Source organism: Phallusia mammillata, chromosome 4 (genome assembly GCF_965637545.1).
Source record: "Phallusia mammillata chromosome 4, kaPhaMamm4.hap1.1, whole genome shotgun sequence".
In the NCBI taxonomy this organism is placed as follows: Eukaryota; Metazoa; Chordata; class Ascidiacea; order Phlebobranchia; family Ascidiidae; genus Phallusia; species Phallusia mammillata.
In genome coordinates, this window is record NC_137255.1 from 30,451,363 (window position 1) to 30,466,219 (window position 14,857).

The window sequence follows — 14,857 nt, forward strand, 5'->3', positions numbered from 1 at the left end:
GACCTGTGAAAACCGTTTGCGTTTACCTCAAACCGTTTGTCATCTGGAGCCTATATAGTCTACATTGGTCGACTTCGCAAAAAAATCATTTTTAAAGCGGTCATGCCCTGCGTTCGCTTATGATGGACGCCTCTCATTTTCGAGGTTATATTTAGATTTAAACGATATTCTGTATGCCTTTGCAGGGTGTATTTTAGAGTTGACCTGTGAAAACCGTTTGCGTTTACCTTAATCCGTTTAGCGCCTGTGTAGTCTATCTGGGTCGAGCGCGCAAAAAAAATCATTTTTTAAAGCGGTTACGCCATGCCATGTAATATATGATGTACGGTTCTCATTTTCGATGTTATGATCAGATTTTAACAATATTTTGCAAGCGTTTACTGAATGTATTTTGGGGTTGACGTTTGAAAACGGTTTGCATATACCTCAAACCATTAGTGGTCTAAGACACGTTAAAGCCTGTACTAATGAAAATGATGAAACACCAAATGCACAATGAGGACAGCACTTTTTTAATGGAAAAAATGTAGCAGCTCATAAACCCAATTCCCACACTACAACATTTTCAACTTGAGCCCATATAGTTATATGAAACCAGAAATAAATGTAAAGAGAATAATTAATTAGATTCACAGCATTTAGTTGATTGGTCAGGTAAAAACCTGCATTTACCAATAGTGCATACTGAACAAGGATCTTTAAGTGAACAGACTAAAATAATAAAAATGTAATTCTGAAAATGTAATGATTTGCTGAATAACGCAAACGGTTTTCAAAGGTCAACTTCAAAATACATCTAGCAAAGGCATAAAAAACATCGTTTATATCTAAACACAACCTCAAATGAGAGGCGTGCATCATAAGCCAACGCAGGGCATATCCGCTTTAAAAATGACTTGTTTGCGCGGTCGACCAATGTAGACTATATTAGCTCCAGTTTTTTAAACGGTTTAAGATAAACACAAACGGTTTTCACAGGTCAACTCTAAAATACATCCAGTAAAGGCATACAAAATATCGTTTGAATCTAATCATAACATTGAAAATGAGGGGCGTGTATCATAAGCGAACGCAGGGCATGCCCGCTTTAAAAATGATTTTTTTTTGCGCGGTCGACCAATGAAGGCTATACGGACTCCAGATGACAAACAGTTTAAGGTAAACGCAAACGGTTTTCACAGGTCAACTCTAAAATACATCCAGTAAAGGCATACAAAATATCGTTTGAATCTGATCATAACATTGAAAATGAGAGGCGTGTATCATAAGCGAACGGAGGGCATGCCCGCTTTAAAAATGATTTTTTTGCGCGGTCGACCAATGTATAGGCTATACAGACTGCAGATGACAAACGGTTTAAGGTAAACGCAAACGGTTTTCACAGGTCAACTCTAAAATACATCCAGTAAAGGCATACAAAATATCGTTTGAATCTAATCATAACATTGAAAATGAGAGACGTGTATCATAAGCGAACGCAGGTCATGACCGCTTTAAAAATGACTTGTTTGCGCGGTCGACCAATGTAGCCTATACAGACTCCAGATGACAAACGGTTTAAGGTAAACGCAAACGGTTTTAACAGGTCAACTCTAAAATTCATCCAGCAAAGGCATACAAAATATCGTTCGAATCTGATCATAACATTGAAAATGAGAGGCGTGCATCATAAGCGAACGCAGGGCATAACCGCTTTAAAAATGATTTTTTTGCGCGGTCGACCAATGTAGACTATACTAGCTCCAGATTTTAAACGGTTTAAGGTAAACGCAAACGGTTTTCACAGGTCAACTCTAAAATACATCCAGTAAAAACATACAAAATATCGTTTGAATCTAATCATAACATTGAAAATGAGAGGCGTGTATCATAAGCGAACGCAGGGCATGCCCGCTTTAAAAATGATTTTTTTTGCGCGGTCGACCAATGAAGGCTATACGGACTCCAGATGACAAACAGTTTAAGGTAAACGCAAACGGTTTTCACAGGTCAACTCTAAAATACATCCAGTAAAGGCATACAAAATATCGTTTGAATCTGATCATAACATTGAAAATGAGAGGCGTGTATCATAAGCGAACGGAGGGCATGCCCGCTTTAAAAATGATTTTTTTGCGCGGTCGACCAATGTATAGGCTATACAGACTGCAGATGACAAACGGTTTAAGGTAAACGCAAACGGTTTTCACAGGTCAACTCTAAAATACATCCAGTAAAGGCATACAAAATATCGTTTGAATCTAATCATAACATTGAAAATGAGAGGCGTGTATCATAAGCGAACGCAGGGCATGCCCGCTTTAAAAATGATTTTTTTGCGCGGTCGACCAATGTAGGCTATACAGACTCCAGATGACAAACGGTTTAAGGTAAACGCAAACGGTTTTCACAGGTCAACTCTAAAATAAACCCAGCAAAGGCATACAAAATATCTTTTAAATCTAATCATAACCTTGCAAATGAGGGGCGTGCATCATAAGTGAACGCAGGGCATAAACGCTTTAAAAATGATTTTTGCGCGCTCGACACATATACCATTTTCAGATGACAAATGGTTTATGGTAAACACAAAAGGTTTTGACAGGTCAGCTTTTAAATACATCCCGCAAAGGCATACAAAATATCGTTTAAATCTGATAATAAAATCGAAAATGAGATGCGTGCATCATAAGCGAACGCAGGGCATGACCGCTTTAAAAATATTTTCTGCGCGGTCGACCAATGTTGCCTATACACTACAGGCTCCAGATGACAAACGGTTTAAGGCAAACGCAAACGATTTTCACAGGCCAACGTGGAATTGTAAACTGTAGCAGCTTGCAAAGTTTCAGCTTGTTGCCATGAGCAAAACGAAAATAAGACGCGCACGTCATCTTGCCGCGAAGGGCAAGACCGCCACACCATACAATAATGTCGCACAGTGATTAAGACTGTCAGCCATTAAACACAAACGGCTTGAGATAAAATCATTCGGTTTTCATAGGCCAAACGGTTTGCAAACGAGCCTTTTGAATAGTCCCTTGTGACTGATATTGCTAGTTTTCCCAGGCCATTATATTTTACGATTTGGAGCACGAACGCCAGTTTCACACAAAAAGTTTTAGACAGCCTTTAAACTATTTTATGCTTCTTTGAACATGTCGGCATTTGTTAAGTGAGATTTGAAGACCAAAGGTTAGTTTAATCTTTTAGCGACCTTATGCATGCCGGTAGTCATGTGATACTCAAGAAACTGCTACATCGTCGTAAGCTACCGAAGACAACAACAAACTATAAACTGTATTTTTTGCTTTTTATAGAATAAGCGAAACTTAATGTTGAATTAATTGTATTGGACACGCAACTTTCGTATGCTCAATTTCTTCCAAGGTATGTGAAAAAAACCTGAAATAGGTAAATCCTTGTATCGTTTAGCACTAAAGAATAGTCATTGTTTTCTAATTGATATAAAACAATAGATAGTGACGCAATAAAGCTTGCTTACAACACAAAGTTTCAAACTAACGGGTCAAGGATCGTGACGTGATTAAGTTTTTTAACAAAAGCTGAAACAACAGGACGTTGATATGCTTTCTTTTTAAGCAAGTTTACGCTCCCTGAATTGTCCCCTATCTCTTGACTATAAATTTACTATTTCTACCAGGGTAACCCATTGCGCCTGTTGTTTTTCTGGAGTAAACTTTCCTCAAAAAGTCAATAGAAATGAAACACGGATTATACATTCTTTATTCAAGCCATTGATCCAATTCCGTGCAGCTTAACTTTGTACCTTTTGAATAAACTCAGAATGAAAAGCGCCACAACTGTATCTCAGTAATAATGCAGTAAAATACCTCACACCCAGTGAAATAATTCTGGTTCAACATTTGGAAGTGCTTATGGATTTTTAGTCAGTATCAAATGTGGATAAAAATTGTACACTAAAAATGCAGTGTAACAACAACAACAATACAATTTGCATTAAAATAAGAACAAAAAGCAACACAAATTAACAACTAGACTGGGACATATATATCAATCTAAATATCACACAACAATTGGAATAGATAGATTTGCTTATTTTGTTGAACCTTTGGTCATATCTGGGGTAATGTGCTGTATGTGAAATACAGAAAGAAGATTGCATGCAATCTATAGCCATGTAAAGGTTAAAGTTTCAAATAGTACACATATCCTTTCCTTGCATCTAACTTTTCCAGATTTTAAGGGTAAAATCTTCTTACCTTGCCCTGTAATAAAACACAAATTTAATGAAATAATTAAACACCATATAATCTAGTTTTGAAATTTTGGGGTTAATTAAATGCAACTGTTTTTTTTTCACAACCTTTACTTGATAACCAAATTGTTAGTTGCTAAAAAGGCTTTTTATGCTACCATCAACTGAATACATGACAGTACTGCTATGCAATGATCATCATATAAAAATTGTGGAGCTGCAAACTAAACTATCTGCAGAATTTTGCACCAAAAATGTTGTTAACAATTGAAGATATCTGATGTAACTTTGAAAGTAGAGCTTATCTCAGTAGCAATGGTGCAATATTAAGTTAAACAAACACAGTTATTTATATTAAACAATGCAGGCTATTTTGTACTCCGTATATACATATCCACCTGGTCTACTCTTTAGTCTATAGCAGTGGTTCCCAAACTTTTTCATAATTTTTTTTTGAAACGGTCCCTTTGCCATTATTTCGTGGACTCGGTCCTTAAGCCAAAATGTGTATTTCATAAAAACGAAAGTTGATTGCAGGATTTTAGCTAGTTGAGAAAAATTGCACATAACAATCATCCAAAGAAAGCATGTGACATCACAAACAGGACAAAAACATTACAATCGTGCGCGAACAATGGCATTTTTGATAGTTGTCATTCAATAAAGGCTATTGTTTAGCAATGGAGAGAATCGATTCTCAATTCTACTTTGATTTAAACTTATTTAGTGGCACAAACTGACACCAAATAAGATTATAGAATTACTTCAACCGCTTTGCGGCCCCACAAAAATTGCCCCACGGACCCCAGTTTGGGAACCACTGGTCTATAGCCTTTGTGTCATTCCCCTATTTTAAACACAAAAAGCATGCTTTAAATTGTTTTTAGTCGGGAAATCCAACACTGCAATTGTTGTCAAATGACACCCAAGTGGCAAACCATAAGATGAGTCTGTATGGTGCTTTGGAGGATTCACCCATAGCTTCAACTGCAATTGCACAATATAATAATAAGTTTCAACTCACTACTAACTAAACAAAACATACAGTATATATTTTCAACCAATTTTAGTGCTTTTACCAGTCATTAATATAAGTGCTGAAGGAAACCAAATGAAATCAGTCATTAAAACTAGGCATGCTACCTCAGTTTCAGGTAGTACGTAGTTTCTAAGGTGTGTAAAACACTTCTGTACCAAATATCAAGTCATGAATGCTATATTAATCTGCCTTAAGTTCTTTGCATCAACTGTTTACTCACACAATCATCTGTGGTTCACCAAATCTGACTCTCTGTCATTTGTCCTGTACAGGTTTCAACATTCAAATTTTCACCACCTGCCCAAACATTTCCAGATTTGTCCGGGTTGCATTTTTTCTGAAACAATTAGGACCTTTCTTTAATCAAAAATATACCATCTGTGTAGCTGCATTGATTATAATCAATGGAAGTTTTGCCTATGTGAGTAAAAAATTCCAACACCTTGATGTTTTTGTCCAAATCAAATACACACGAGAACCTTGCAGGGGCACAGATGCTTGTCACTTTCAAGGCTGACAAACTCGTAAAACTATGCTGCTTCAGTCAAAATCTACTGCCTGTGTGTGAACCCAGTTAATGTCCTCAGGTCAGACAAATATGTGATATGTCTCTCCTATATTAAAATGGTTTGCTATTTTTCACAAAATACTTAAATAAGTTAAACTTACCACCAATTTTTAGGAAACTCCATAAAAAACTCCATAAATTGAAGCCAGTGTTCTAAATTCCAACTTTCTACCGCAACGTAAGGTTTAGTTCAGCTGATTTAATTTGTCAACAAACAGCCACAACCGACAAAAACAGCTCATAGGGTAACCCCCTAAGCTGTTCGTAATATCCATAGCATACCATGTCGCTTAAAGCGCAGAATCCATAACACGGAATATAATACGACAGCATAAAGGCCCGAGATTCTCCAGAATTCGACAGTTTTAAGCGCTTAAAATTAGACGGATCGGGTGTAAAAGAAGAGGCCTCAGCTAATCAGCGGACAATGTTTGCGTAAGCTCTTGTTACACAGACATCCATGATTAATCAGTAAAATCGCTACCCAACGACGATAACAAGGCAAAGATTTTCGTGACAACTTGCGCCAACAACACCGGCAACTACTTTGCTGGCGACTTTTGGATTAACATTTTATCGCAAAAACAAGTTACTGCAAATTTCAATCTCATATTACTCGTATTATCTATAGGTAGGTTAAAGGTTAATAAAATGTAGCATCACGTAACAACTTTTGGAAATCTTTGTGTTTCTGAAACAGGTTGCAAAACTGAATGCAAATGAGACTGAATGCGATTATCCAATCAGCGTTTTGCAAATGTCTTATCAAGTGCACTGTAAGGTGAGGCCTCAGCTAATCAGCGGGCAATGTTTACAAAAGCTCTTGTTACCCAGACATTCATGATTAATCCGCGAAGTCGCGACCTTACCACGATGACAAGTCAAATATTTCGCGACAACTCGTATCAACGACAACCGGCCCTTAACATTGATTTCGGTGGTGACTTTTGGATTAAATTCGTTGATGCAAACTTCAATACGAATGCGACTGAATTTTACTATGCAATAAGACTCTTATTATGTAGAAACACTGATCTATATTATTGTACTTTGTGTGAATGGACAGTCCGCACAACAGCGATCAAACTCACAGCACGTAGAGCTGGGAAATGCAGTTTTGTATTTTCGCTTTCCAGTTTAAGGCATAAAGAAAACCAAGCACAGAGTGAACCTTACGTTAGTTTTGCATCAAAACCATCAAAATAAAAGTCCTCAACATGAATTAGAAAACATAATTAAAAAAAAATAACAACAATGGCCCTGTGTAAAACGTTTTAGGCAAAGATCACACTCATCTGAGGAAAATAACAAAATAAATACTGTAAGAGTGGCGTCCTGATATATTTCCATTTTATATATTCTATACGATATTTACCAATTTACTTTACACATCATTTAATCTACACATATGATCGTTTTTGTACACAAAAACTAATGGGTCCCCACACGCGCGTTTGTGCGGATTTACGGTAAACAAATGTTGCGGTGGTTTTTAGATTCTTAAGGACAAATTTATAGAAAGCATTTACCAAACAATAAAAAAAATCTTGGTATTCTTTTTGCACTATTATTGTCATGTAAGCACAGAAACATTAAAAAACGTAACTAATACTTCAATCTAATCTCTTGCTTTGACCCAGATATTGTCGTCCAAGGTCGGGTTTTAAACGCATTTTTTTAGAAAACTGTAACAGTTGTGTTACAGACACTTTAAATTAAAAAGCAATTTGCTACAAGTGTATACATAACAAATTGTTTTTCATTTAACTTTGTTTCGCAAAACGAGTACCGTCGACCTGTAGTAACCTCTCAGGGTGCACACGCCAAACGACTGTTTGACCTTTTGACACCATTTTCAATATCATGCCGTCCTGAGTGTTCAACAATACCATCAAGCCTAATTTATGCATGCCTTGAGTATTGATTCCTAAATTGATTGTTAACAAAAACGCTACGTTATGACGAAAGAAAGTTCTGAACTGTGTTTGCAATACCTACTAGTTGACCTTAAGTAACCCTTGATCATGCGGCAGGCAACCTGACAACGAGCATTTTGCAAAAAAAAGTCCAGTTCATTTTTTCATCTTCACTTTGATTAACAAAGTTTTGCTTGACATATACAAAACCGAGCAGTTATTTAGGTTTAAATCACGTCATAGGTGTAAAACCTTCGCTAAAAAAAACTAAAAATGTGAGTGATAACTTAACAAAACGAAATAGCATTGCTGTGCAAAACAGCTAATTTCTAATCACCGAAACGACGTCTCGTAAAACTTCTAGAGGTTCAAGTTTAGATTGATAACTAACATATGTCACTCCTTCTTTACCACACGAGCGATAAAACCAGCAATAAATTTTACGATTCGGGGGCCTGTGGGTGAACCGCTGGGTAATTTGAGTTAAACTTCAGGAGGATCAAATTTGGATTATTAACTAACATCTCTGTAAATTTGAAGAACTCTTTCTTGACCAAATGTGTCTCACAAACCAGCGTTAGACAGAAAAAAGAAAAAATACGGACAAAAACAATTTGTGTCCTCTTCGTGGAAGGGGACCCGTAATTATAGTTTACTACCGTTTATATAATATATCAAGACAAAAGCTCACCACTCTTATTCTTGACCAACACAGAAAAACTGGAGCATGGAGAAGTAGAAGGGCAGATCAGGTCTTGCTGTCGCACTTGATAAGTGCAGGTAATATACTGTCAACAAATATAAGTGGTTAGAAACGTGTTTAGTTTCTTGCAAATAAGAAAACAAATCGACCAATGGGCATTAAATGAGAATTGTTAAAACTGAACTTTGTTATGTTATGCCGGTGACGCATACAGCACTAAGAAAAGATGATATTTTATCGAATATATGACATAGTTAAGGTTTTACAATTCACTCAAATACGTATGATTCGCATCTACCTCAGAACCAGCGTGAATCGCCTCCGATCTGTGTCAACCTGTTTTCCTCTCGACGTGTGTCTTTTACCGCCAGGTGTCAGACCAGAGCTAATATTGCCCGTAAAATTTACGACAACGTCAAAGCCGTGAATGCTTTCTGCAAAACAAAATGTTTGTATTGATCACATGCACAGTTGCCTGTCGCGAATATTGCAAAAGAAATCGTTTGGTAAAAGGACGCCAGGTGGCGGTTAGTCAAAGTCAAAGAATCTACATGTAACCATGAAAGCAGTAAATCATTTTTTAGAGAAGAAACGTATCTCGTCTCGAAAGTAACAAGTCTATATTGGCTGATAATACTACAGTAAACCTCGCTTAATCCAGACTCGTTCAGACTAACAAAATTCGGATTAACCGATGTCGATTAGTTAAAGTCTGACCACATTACAAATCTTTTGTACCTCAAGTTTTGTCCGAATTATGCGATCGACGATCCGGATTAACATATTCCGGTTTTACCGAGGTTTACTGTTTTAACACTAGAACGGCCGTGGTGTCGAAATCGACACCTTTTGAGTTTCGATGTGTATTTTTTGCTAGTAAATATAGTTGCTTCAATATGAAACTTTCAGTAGCTTCCTAACTTTGATTGAAGAGTGTGTCTAACTTTTTTTAAAACCACTGTGTTTCCGAATTTTTTTTTACAACCTGTTTTACCTCCAACGGCCGAGGTGTCGAAATCGACACCACAAAATTGTAAGCGGAAAACAGTGTGATACTCTTTCGTGTTAACCTGGATGCGGTGGTATAAAACTAGGGAGAAATCATGTTTTCATATAAACGTGTTTGTATATCTCATGTACATACTTATATAGCATTTACGTGTAGTTTATGACGTCATAGACCCACTTTATCCAAGCAGAATATAATGTACACCCTTGCTATACTTTGGTGCTAAAAGACTATTTGCAGATAGAGTGCAATTAGAACGTAGATAAGATGTCATCGCATAAATTCAGTTGTAGATACACTGCAGCAGAAGTTTTAACAATCCTTCATGAAGATTCCGACACTGATGAAATGGAAGATTCTCTAGCATGTGAGATTGAGTCTGCGAGTGATGAGAGTTTGTGTAGTGAAAGCAGTTCTTCGTCAGAGGATGAAAATGATAGTGAATGTTTAGTAACATCCCAACACACAGCAAGAAACGGAGAGACATGGACCCCATTGCTATCTGCCAGGACAGTACGTTCAAGTCCCTCGAATTTAGTGCGAGTGAGATCAGGTGTCAATCCTAGTGTTCGCTACAAGGCTGGAAGGAGCCCTTATGATTGCTGGAAATTGTTTGTCGACAATCCTATGTTGGTAAACATAAAAGCACATACAATGAGGGAAGCTGCAGAAATTGCACCGAACTTCGATTTTTCAATGGAAAAACTTGAAGCCTTTATCGCCTTACAGTATGCAAGAGGCATTTACGGCAAAAGCCATTCTGTTGACTTTTTATGGAGTGAAAAATACGGCCCACCCCTCTTCCGGGAGACTATGTCAAGAGCTGACTTTGTAGAAGTAAAAAAGTTTATTCGATTTGACAACAAAGGTTGTCGAAGTGAGCGGTTAATTACCGACAAATTTATACACATTCGTGAGCCAATGGAAGCATTAGTTTCCAATTGCATAGGGAACTACAGGCCTGACTGGAGTTTGACAGTAGATGAGCAGCTTTTTCCAATGAAAAACCGATGTCCTTTTATTGTTTTTATGCCAAACAAACCGGACAAATTTGGTGTGAAGTTTTGTGTACTAGCGGAAGTAAACTCCAAATACGTTTGTAATATTTTACCATACCTCGGCGCTATAGAAAAGGATCAGCGAAATGGCAGACCACTTGGCGAAGACGTTGTGATGAGACTTACTAGAAACTTGGATCGAAATGGTGGATACAACATTACAACAGATAACTTTTTCACTAGTGTGCATCTTGCTGATTTGCTAAGTAAACGAAATAATTGTAGGAACGGTACGTGCCAACAGTAAAGGACTTCCAAAAGAGATCACCACCGGCCAAAAAGAAAAGTTTTCTAGCAAGTTCTACTACAACGTACCGAAAAACTGTCTGTTTGTAAATTACCAGTGCAAACAAAAGAAAAATGTTAATCTTTTGTCAACAATGCACGATAGCCCAAGCACCGATGTAACAGAGAAGAAAACGCCGACAGTTATACAATTCTACAACAAAAACAAGGTGGGCGTGGATGTTTTCGACCAAATGGCGAGAAAATACACAACACATGCAGCAAGTAGACGATGGCCTCTGGCTATTTGGACAAACCTACTTGATATAGCAGCACTAAACTCATGGATTCTGCACAAAAAATGTTCTGGCAGCAACATTAGCCGACGAAGCTTCACACTTCAACTTATAGAGAGTTTGAAGGAAGCTTATGTGGTAAAGCGGCAGCAAGTGGTGCGAAAAGTGGATCCAATGCTGCGAACACCATCCGGAAAGCGAAGGAAATGTTCAGGACAGGGTTGCAGAAACAACACAGTTACGACTTGCACCCACTGTGGCAGGCCAACTTGTGGAGTGTGTGGAGAAGGTGTTTGGAAGCTCACACTATGCAAAAATTGCACGTCGGAAAATGAAAAGTGTTGACTGCTGTAAACCTGTTTACACTGAAAATGGCATATACGAGTTTATTTTACATTTGCTAGCCTACAACATGTTGTATTTTGGAAACTGATCTATAATACAACATTTTTGCTTTTTGTCTCTATCTGAGCAAGGTCATGAAGTGTTTATTTATCGTAGCGTTGTAAATACATGCATAACATGCCCTGTGTTTAGTTTGTGCATGTTCCGTTGGGTTTAATTAATAAAAAATATTGAGATTTAATGATGGTGTCGTTTTCGACACCATCGGCTGTTGGAGGTATACATTTTTTCCGGCCGTTCTAGTGTTAAAATTAATTCATATTATTTAACATGTAAATATTTCGACAGTAAATCTGTGAACACTCCACCATTCCTCTGTTAAACTGTACAAAAATGTGAGGGTGTTCCATCAGCGTCGAGTTATAAACAAAGAAAATATCAGAATTCAATATACGATACAGTTCCAAATTACTTCTACCGCGCGTACAACTACCGCTGAAAGTTTATGTATAATTGAAAGAGAGAGGTAAAACCAAATCTGATAAATTGAAACAACTTTACCCATTAAAAGTTAACAAGTGCACTGAGGCAACATACATCAAAGTTACAATACACGCTTTTAAGTAATAACCACGTTGTGTTTGTCACTTGTTTACCGTATTTATAAATAAACAAAAGAGATATTTTCCAAAATATGTTACAGCGTTTGAATCTGTCCCCATGAAACGTTATTTTTACAGATACGCAGCTGTTATGTGCTGCATTAAATGTAATCAGTTTTTCTTGCTAAACAAATTCAAGAACCCAATATTTGCTCCCAATTATGAAAGCTCCAAAATATACTTATTAACGATGAATTATCAATTCAGAGCGACGGACTTTTGGCTGACACAATATCAGTCTTAAATTGAGGTGCTCTTTTAATCTAATTTGAAAAATCGAAAAAAAATCTAGTTGTCCAAGTCTGGCCAAGGGTAAACGTATTGAAATTCATGTTCGCTCGATCAATAAATAGGAATTGGTGTTTCTGTGTTAAACTAATATGTGGAATGTAAATCTATAGCATTAAATCGCACCGTATATTATTACTGTTGTCCCGATCAAATCAACTGGTGCATTATGTGACGTCACGTCACGAAACATTCAAAATGTATAGATCTTTGTCAATAAGTAAAAATACAGTAGTGAAATCTAAATTAAATTTTCTGAAATTATATTGTACTTTCGGGCCATACATTAGCACATAAAAATTCTGACAATACCAATCTGTTACACTTTGATTCATTGGAGTTTCTTATGTGTTAAAGGAATAAAAGTCGACTAATTTGCATAACTTTCACCAGTTGGACTAAACACTTTATTAAATGAGGGACGTGTATGGAACGTTCGTTCAGTGTTAACTACAAATTTCCCAGATATTTGAGGCACGGAAGTCAACAAACTAGCACAACTAGTTAAGCTGACCCAATTGTTCACAAAATAATTCTTGTAACCAAAGATTATTTTAGAAACGCTATGGCACCAGCGAAAAACACCACCAGCGGATGCATTTAATCACAATTGAAGAATCTGAACAACAGCAAACTTAACCCGCGTTCCACCATCTACCCGCGTTCCACCATCTACCCGCGTTCCACCATCTACCCGCGTTCCACCATCTACCCGGGTTCCACCATCTACCCGCGTTTAAAGATTGGACTATGGTCTCCATCACAACTGTTTTCTTGTGTGAAATGAACAACAACAAAGTACGTACAACTTTAGTTTTAACAAAGTTTATCGAACTTATCATTAAAGCTTTTTAAAAGGTAGGCATAAGTCTCGCCCAAAGTTGTATTTAACATAACGAAGCCTAAGTAGGAATAGCGCTAAAACAAACTAGTACTCAGGGCGGATAAAACAAGTTTAACAGACGATTGCTAACAATTGCGTTGGCTTGGTCACTTTGAATTGCCTGTCATTATTATTACATTCCCATAAATAAAAGAGAGGTTTAACAAAGCTTTGCTCCATTTTGGTTGGTTTCCGAAAACACATGTATTTTACACACACTCAATTGTTAGTTTACCAGGCACCTTGGACAAGCCGAGCGGAATTTCAATTCACGCCTCAAGAGCACCAAGTGGCTGTTAAAAATATGGAAATTAAAAAGTCCTCCTTATGTGAACACGTTTTGGAATGCGACCACCACATTAATTAAAACTTTTTGAAACGAGAAACCAATTGGTCTAAAAGGTTAGTTTTTGAAAGTTGCCCTATAAATTCAAATTTTAGTGTTCTAAATCGCAATGACGGCAAAAGCCTAAGCCCGGTTTTTCGTTACATTTTGCGTCCCACTTCCTTATCAAACGTCGGACATTAGTTACGCACCGTCATAACGTAGCACACGCAATCTTTCACGGAAAGCCTTTGTGTAATTATTTCTCGATTTATCCCGCTACGCTCGTGCATTTTCGCTTGTGTGCTCGCAATATATCATTCATTGGCCTGAAGAAGCCCTACTGTTCTGGGGGACAAAGCGTTTGCTAAAACACAAGTTCTCAAATACCAACTGTATTTGTTTAGCAATACACCAGTTAAACGACAAATTTGTTAAACACGCAATTGTTGTTGTGTAATAAACGTATTAATTTTTTCTGCCGGTTTTCTTTTCGCTAAACAAATTTAGTACCCCCCGGAAAATTATTTTGCAACAGTTCACAAACAACTAAAATCGGCTGAAAATTTATAGGTATCGCACAGTGGTTTGCGTTTTGTCGCAGATTGAAGGCAGCAACAAAAACCACCATAGTCACACATTGTAATCACATTTTGCAAACATCGCAACTGTGTAATGCTTGTGTGGTATTCAAGATTATAAACGACTTAAAACGTACCTTGCATCCAATCACTCAACCAAGATCACAGAGTTTGCAGTCAGACAGTTTGTGGGATTTCATGTCGCAATCCAACGGCTCATTTGTCGGCGTCTGTGCTTCAGGCTTTGTTTTCCAGATGACTTTGCCTGCAGAACAAATACAGAAGTTTACTGCATAACTTTGTCGTGAAAATGCAAAAACTGAAGAACCAGATATTCCTACAGCAGTTTCTACCTTAGAAGTATTCTTAATACACATCTAAACATGTACATGAATAAGAATATTAGTATTTACCAACGAGAGGATATCGTATGCCTGAAAATATTTCAAGGTTTCCCTTTCTAACTAATCTCACGAAGATAAATACAAAACTCACCGTTGTTGCCAATAAGTGCTGGCCAAGAAAAAATTCAACCAGGAAAAATGCCAGGGGTCGGTCAGGACTTGTGCCCTTCTATATACTAACACTTGGGTGTCCTGTTACAAAAAGGTTAAAAAAATCACTTTAATCATGATATATGAAGGGTTATCAACGAGTGGCGCTCTGAACCCAATTAGACCGATTCGATGCGTCTCTAGTAGTTACTAGGAACTTATGTTATGTAAATATTTTGGCTTGGG

General features: G+C 37.3%; 1 protein-coding gene and 1 long non-coding RNA gene across 4 annotated transcripts in view; both read right to left on the minus strand.

Annotated features, from left to right (window-relative positions):
* Nucleotides 1–14,857, minus strand: part of LOC145222983 (vacuolar protein sorting-associated protein 33B-like) — a 148,557-nt gene that overhangs the window by 55,183 nt on the left and 78,517 nt on the right. The gene's annotated exons all lie outside the window — the stretch shown is intronic.
* On the minus strand, nt 3,709–14,709 carry LOC145224144 (uncharacterized). 3 transcript variants are annotated; one of them, XR_013859574.1, is made up of 6 exons: nt 14,613–14,709; nt 14,255–14,382; nt 8,744–8,879; nt 8,434–8,530; nt 5,479–5,595; nt 3,709–4,229 (listed from the first exon to the last, which is right to left on the minus strand). It is a non-coding gene; the product is annotated as an uncharacterized LOC145224144 (long non-coding RNA). The 3 variants fall into 3 exon arrangements; XR_013859575.1 differs by lacking the exons at nt 3,709–4,229; nt 8,434–8,530; nt 8,744–8,879; nt 14,255–14,382; nt 14,613–14,709 and adding an exon at nt 5,928–8,427 and having other exon boundaries at nt 4,710–5,595; XR_013859576.1 differs by lacking the exons at nt 3,709–4,229; nt 8,434–8,530; nt 8,744–8,879; nt 14,255–14,382; nt 14,613–14,709 and adding an exon at nt 4,710–5,206 and having other exon boundaries at nt 5,479–8,427.